This window comes from Papaver somniferum, chromosome 10 (assembly GCF_003573695.1).
Source record: "Papaver somniferum cultivar HN1 chromosome 10, ASM357369v1, whole genome shotgun sequence".
Classification (NCBI taxonomy): domain Eukaryota; kingdom Viridiplantae; phylum Streptophyta; class Magnoliopsida; order Ranunculales; family Papaveraceae; genus Papaver; species Papaver somniferum.
Window position 1 is genome coordinate 9,011,798 of NC_039367.1, and position 6,641 is coordinate 9,018,438.

Here is a 6,641-nt window from a genome sequence, read left to right on the forward strand (position 1 = left end):
AATTGCACGAAACAATTTCGAGATTGAAATTCCGAGAGGCAGACACTAGGAACAAGAACTCTTAACAGAAAAGAAAAATACCTTTGACAAAGAACACAAAACAACTTGAAAGCTTTCTCAAGACTACTTCCTTAAGACTCATGAGCATCCTTCTTTAAGATAAAAAGAGGAATGCAGTCTAAAGCAGTCATGGTGTAATAAGATGAGCATCTTGCTCATCAATATTCACTTCTTCTTCTTTTTCCTTTTTACGGGTGTTTAGAGGAAACTTACATGTCATATAAAAAGAAGTGTTATCAAGAGAAGAGATAGGAGTACCTGAATCAACTGTTTTCCATGTTTTCTTGATGCCCCGTTTGAGTCGATTTATGCTGATTTTCAGTTCTGAGACTCGATTATTGATATGAATGAAGTCTGGAGCAGAAGTCTTGGATTTGCAGCTTCCTTCAAGGAGTGAAGAGGAACTTAACTTTTCTTTCCTTCTCCTATGCCTTTTTCTATTGTCTGGGTGATTTACCTGATCAGTCATTCTTTTGCCACTCTTTCTTCTATGATTGTTGGCATTTTTCGTTTTGAACATGCAATCAAGAAGAGACTTATCACAGTGCATTCTTCGAGTGTTCAAAATGCCTTTTACTCCAACAACGTGGGAAACCGGTTTAATAACTTCCTTAGACATCCATGCAAGAATGTTAAGAAGTTTTTTATTCCTTAACCGATAACGACATCTTTGCTCAGAATGTCATTTATTTCCACAATAATAGCAGTTAAAGAAATTACTTTTAACTGTTCTCTTGCGCACACTAGTGGAAAATAGCAGTTTCGCGACTGTCAAAGCAAGTCATAGATACGAGTTAAATGACTAGCTTTGGCGGTCCAGGAAAGGGTCGTTGTTTGAGCGTCTTTTCATCTATGACGTGGATCGCGTTGTATCTTATATCAACGACCAGTGTTGACGGTCCATAATTTCTGACTGACCACAGTCGGTCGCAGATATAAATCTTAATATAAAAAAGAAAGTAGACTTAGATTGGCTGACTGGCCTGATTGAATCTGACTAAATCTCAAATCAAACCCAAATGAAACTCAAATGGGAATTCAAATGAAAACTAAAACAAATTCAATGAAACTGAAATGAAACCCGTACTCAGTAAATTTATAATGACCTTTCCATTAATCATTCATTGTTTTCATCACACAACTTATAAATACATTCAGTTTACACTTGGATTCAAAATCATACAAAAAAAGGATTCAAATTCTAAATTCATACTGATACAAATCCTAATAAGTTCAAGGTTTCTTAAAGATAAGAGCAACCAGCCCTAGTAAATTCAAAGTGTCTTAAAGAAAAGTGCAAACCAGCAAAATGATAAACTTACTGGTGTTGAACTAACCCCCGACACTTGATACACCAGCGGTAAAATGAACTAAACAAACACTTCGTAATGGAATACCTGCAGCAAAGAAAGTTACAAAAATAATGGTTTCGTTAGGCACTTAATTTGGGAAGCTACAGAAAAAATAAATTCTGGTTCTAGATGTTTGGAAGGGTCAAAAGACTACAAGTCCAACACAATACAACAAGCACCAAAGATTAAAAATACCCCACTTACAGTTCAGTATCATATTCCAAGATTATCAATTAGAGCCTCCTCTAACCAACTTACACTGCTGGTCATTAATAATTTGCATACCAGAGGGATTAAAGATTATCAATTAGAGCCTCCTCTAACCAACCATCAACTATGGTTCTCTAGACAGAATGTATACCTGAGGAAAAATACTCATATCTCATCACATTCTTTCTTAATCACTTCGAATAGATCAAGCACTGAATATAAACTACAATTGGATTTCATAAATTATACCATTTATCACAGTATCTCATACTAGATGATGTATATAACCATTTCTTTCGCAGAGTATTAGTGACAGACAATCCAAAGGGCTCCATGACCTAAACCTATAAATCTGGGACATAATTCGAGACTTCAAATGATAACTAAACTGTCCATAACAAAGCTACTAAACTAGTATCGTCATTCAAGGAAGTTTTGGAACCAATAACCAAGACAAGAAGATGCCATTGAAACCATCAGGGTCACGCAATGCAGTTAATAATTCTGAAATATATAGAGAACGCTATAGAGAACAGTTACCCCATTTTGTTTTTTTAAGGATTTATATCAAGCACTTGATGTGCAGTATCTGTTGCTTCAGAAAATGAGCTTACAATTCAAGTTGATAATTTCAAAGAAGGACCTTCATCAGTTTGAGCTCCCTGAAACAAGGAACACGATTGAATGGTTACAATATGACGTGAAACTACATCACACAACTTGTACAACAACTATGTGAGTGTAAATTTGTAAGGCAGTAGCAAACACAAACATATGACATGAACATAGTAGCTTTTACATTCTTAGGTTTTGCATGAACAAAATAATTTTCTAATACACGTGACCTCATCTCATATTCTTAGCTTTTACATGAACGGAATAACTTATACAATCATCTCATCGACTGGTCAAACTTAATTAATACTTCATTTGTAGAAAATAGAACTTAGCAGCAGAGTGAACAGATTAGTTGATGAAGGAAGATACCTGATTTCATATTCTTTTCCCTCAAGAATCCTCACCTGAAAGATAAATGATAGCATTTTAATAGTTAAGGTAACCCTTGCAAACAAAACGTTAATAAGGAAAAAAAAAATCAAAAATCTACGTCAATCCCATTAAGGATTTCAATTTTTGCCAAACGTGCAATCAACATAAATCTAGGAATACCACCTTTGCTTGTACCTGTGAATGGATTCTCCGAATGCCTAATGTCCTTCACATCAAAAATCACAAGGCATCAATACAGAACATAGTTGGAGGATGCTGGCTAGATAGGAAAAAACATCTGATAGTTGAGTCATGGAGATGCAGTTTGATAAGAATAAGATTGAACATATCTCAACCAAGCAATTAAAGATGATTATGACAAACAAAAATAAAGCTTACTTTCCATTCCGAAAGCAAGTTCGCAGTAAAATCGAGCTCCTTCAAATCTGCGATAAACAATAATGTGGGTGCTCAGAAAGCAATTTCAATGAAGGCCTCTCTGAGATTATTAAAATATAATGACTGTCGTGTTTAAACATTGGGACAAAGGCAGGGTTGGACAAGTTGTTGGTACAGTTGAACTTGTTTAGAAAAGATTAAATGCTGGTTTGGTGAAGTCTTAATAATAGCCAGAAAAAAACGTTGCTTACTAGTCATTTGATACCAGTAGTGCAGTCGGATAAATGTAAAAAAAAAAACACAAATAATTTGGTAAAGCTTATGAATGGATTAAGCAAATTACATCATTCAGTTAGATATGTAATAATCAAAGGGAAGAGTAAATAAAATTCAACCAAATAACTGAACATATCCAACTCATCACATATATTCTCATACTCAATTGAGTGGAAAATACAAATTTCGCGACCACCAGAACAAAATGAAATTGATTATTACAAACCCAAAAACATAAAGAATAAATGAAAAAGAGATGTTAAACCCTTACCAGACATTGAATAACTTGAGCAAGAATTTGAACTGTCACCCTTCCCAAATAAGTTATCAACAGTTTGGTTCTTTCGTTCCCATCTCTTCTTGAAGTCCTGACATATATATTTCGAATAATTTGATATGAACCAGAGTCGCATCATAATGACTCAATATACAATAACACAATCAAGATGTTTTAGGGGCTTGCCTTTATGGCAACTTCAGCACCAGCCTCCCGAAATCTTAGCAATTCCAGTGCATAGCTGGCGAACACATCATATCGCAAGTAAGAGATATACGAAGGATGCATAGACGACAGACAATATCAGAAGTTTTCATCGACCTAATGGAAAAAAATGTTGTTAGATAAGGAAAACTCACATTTGGCAATTTCTGTAAAATTACCAAATCGAGGGTCAAAACCCTTCCCAATACCATCCAATACTGCAAGGTTGGAAACTAATTTATGAGAATCATGCTCAGATATTATACTATATAGCAATGACTAGATAGGTTAGTTAAGGGCTGTACCGGAAAATGTTCGGACGACAAATATGAAGGTGGCAGGAAAGTGAAAAAGTTGGTCAGCAGCAACACACAACAAATCTTCTCCTGAAACAGAGGCAGAACAAATTTTAGTTCACTTGTAACCATGCTTATACATATAGATTGAATGAGGATAAACCATATAGACTATATTAAATTGACAAAAGAATCAGACTACAAGCCTCATCAGACTATCACCTTCATAATTATCTTATAGTTACCATTAGAAATAAGAGGGGCCTTCAGTCAAGAACCATCATTCACATGCTTGTACATGTCCTTAATCCCACATCAACACATATAGCACCATAAATTTTCAGTAATTCCATACAAGACGCTAATATACTTAACGAACAAATGAAATTATAACCAAGAAAGCATTTCAACCTTAATTAAAGAATGCCAATCAGAATTGCTACCTGTTAAGTAGTTTCTTTGTGTAAAGTGAGCTCCACACCTCAAGTTCTTTGCACATTTTCACTGAACTCATCCAATTCATCATCTTGTTGCCTACATAAGTCAGTTAGCAAGATAAGCAATTGGTGAGAATCAAATTTGCACCTTATATTTGTAGGACCAAACTGTTTTTCAACTGACTTTTTATCAAATTAACATGATAGTCATGATGAAAAAATTAGAATAGGTTGATTGCAAGAATTTTACCCCTTTTTGTATGGAGAAAGACCTTAACAGCTACCCTGAAATCAAAAACCGGTAAACACGCAGTTGAATCGAAAAAATGATGGAAGGAAAATGTATTGAGCAAAAGAGTTTTACCCTTTTTGCTGTAGAAAGGGAGAAATACCATAATAGTGAACCCTGTAATCATAAATCCCTAAAATCAAAAACCCTAAACATGCGGTTGTACCAAAAGAATGATGAAAAAGAAATTGGGTGAAAGAATTTTACCCTCTTTGCTGTATAGAAGGAGAACAACCTCAACAACAAACCCTGAAATCAAAAGCCATGCAATCAAAAAAATAATAATAATTAGAATCTAAATGCAATAATCAAAAAATCATCAAATAAAAATTGAGCGAGTTTACCCATCTTAGAAACATATTGCATGGTTTCTGTAAAGAGCAAGAATGTTACGAACCTAAGTCAGATCTTAGAAAATAAATTTTATAAAGAAAAATTAGGATTCCAAAATTAGGATGCAGAGAAAGAATTGTAGAAGAAATCTCAGTATTTATCAAATTAGGTCATACAGTCTAATGCAATCAAAATAATTGTAATAATTTTCAAAAATATCAAACTTGTAGGATTCAGAAAGATACCCAACCGAAAGAAATTGGAAGAATTAAAAGAAAAATCGATGAAATTTTCTACAAACACAAATTACAGAAACCCTAACAAATTAAAACCACGAAATCAGAACCCTAATTTTATTTCATATCTGAACAGAAGTTGGATAAAAAGAAACCCTCTGAAAAAAAATAAAAGAAGATCGGTAAGTAATAACCTAAACCGCAAAAATGAAAATAAGAAAATGGTAAGAAGAATGCTTCTCTTCCTCTTTGCTTAAGTACATGGTTACCTGTTTAGAATAAGGTTTACTGGAGAACTCGATTTTGTCGAGGAGATAAAGAAGATGGGGAGAAAGGGGTTGGGTTTAGAGCAATAATTTAAGAGATTTCTTCTGGGTATTTTTCTGTATCGGTTTAGAGGTCGATGAAGAAGATAGATAAGAGAGGCGCTAGGAGAGAGATAGTGAGGCTGAAGTATAGTTAGGTTAGAGCGATGATAAGGAGAGAGATACATCTCATAGAAAGTGGGTCCCACAGGAATAGCTAAAGCTCATCGGATATAGTGTGGGTTGAGAATAAAGGTTGGAAGTACGACCCGTTTTGGCCGCTAAATCTGTTCTCCGTGTTTTCTTTTATATCCCCGACTGTTTTGACCTGCTCAAGGTCAATTGACCGTTGACGAGGGTCGGGGTTGTGGGTTGAAAAAACGTCGTTTCCCACTAGTGGCGAGCAGGTTTAGAAGGAGCAGAATCCTGTTTTTTAGAATCATTGCAGACTTCCAAGGATTTTTCACATGAAGAATTATCACAAGCTTTAACAAAATTGATCTTACCAGTTTTTGGAGCGTCCATTCCTTTATAGCCCAGACCACGTGTATCACGATGTTCTTTACATGCTCCAAGCATAGAAGATAATTTTCTGGAGCTTGAATTGAATTTTTACAGACTCTCTTCTTGTGAATTTACTTTATTAAGGGCGGCTGCAAGTTTAGTCTCCAAGGATTTCTCTTTGGCAAGAAGACTGTGTTCTTTGTTGTTAAAACATTTTTGTTGAGATTCACATCTTGCTTCAGTTTCTGCAAGTCTTTCTTTCAATATGAAGATATTTTGAAGAAGGTTATCACATTCGATCCTTTTTGAGCAAACTTCTTCTTTGTGATCTTTAAAAGTAGGTTGTAAGAGTCTGTATCCACCATCATAACCTTTAAAGAGTTTTCTCAACTTCCTGTTTTCTTGACAGAGAGGACCCATGTATTTTCTCAAGCAAGTTATCGACTTCTTTTCTTTCAAATCACGGTCAAACA

General features: G+C 34.8%; 2 long non-coding RNA genes across 11 annotated transcripts; both read right to left on the reverse strand.

The window, feature by feature from the left end:
- Positions 1-1,149: 1,149 nt before the first annotated feature.
- LOC113316833 lies at positions 1,150-3,660 on the reverse strand. 7 transcript variants are annotated; one of them, XR_003343034.1, is made up of 5 exons: positions 3,559-3,660; positions 2,808-3,058; positions 2,610-2,644; positions 1,617-2,284; positions 1,150-1,457 (listed from the first exon to the last, which is right to left on the reverse strand). It is a non-coding gene; the product is annotated as an uncharacterized LOC113316833 (long non-coding RNA). The 7 variants fall into 7 exon arrangements; XR_003343035.1 differs by having other exon boundaries at positions 1,152-2,284; positions 2,808-2,838; positions 3,012-3,058; XR_003343037.1 differs by having other exon boundaries at positions 1,152-2,284; positions 2,796-2,838; positions 3,012-3,058.
- Positions 3,661-3,749: 89 nt separating this feature from the next.
- LOC113316831 lies at positions 3,750-5,842 on the reverse strand. Of its 4 annotated transcripts, XR_003343031.1 has the most exons (9): positions 5,629-5,842; positions 4,998-5,039; positions 4,866-4,907; positions 4,752-4,786; positions 4,508-4,598; positions 4,287-4,367; positions 4,074-4,154; positions 3,924-3,986; positions 3,750-3,805 (listed from the first exon to the last, which is right to left on the reverse strand). It is a non-coding gene; the product is annotated as an uncharacterized LOC113316831 (long non-coding RNA). The 4 variants fall into 4 exon arrangements; XR_003343030.1 differs by lacking the exon at positions 3,924-3,986 and having other exon boundaries at positions 3,750-3,885; positions 4,310-4,367; positions 5,629-5,837; XR_003343029.1 differs by lacking the exon at positions 3,924-3,986 and having other exon boundaries at positions 3,750-3,885; positions 5,629-5,834.
- Between the last annotated feature and the right edge of the window lie 799 nt (positions 5,843-6,641).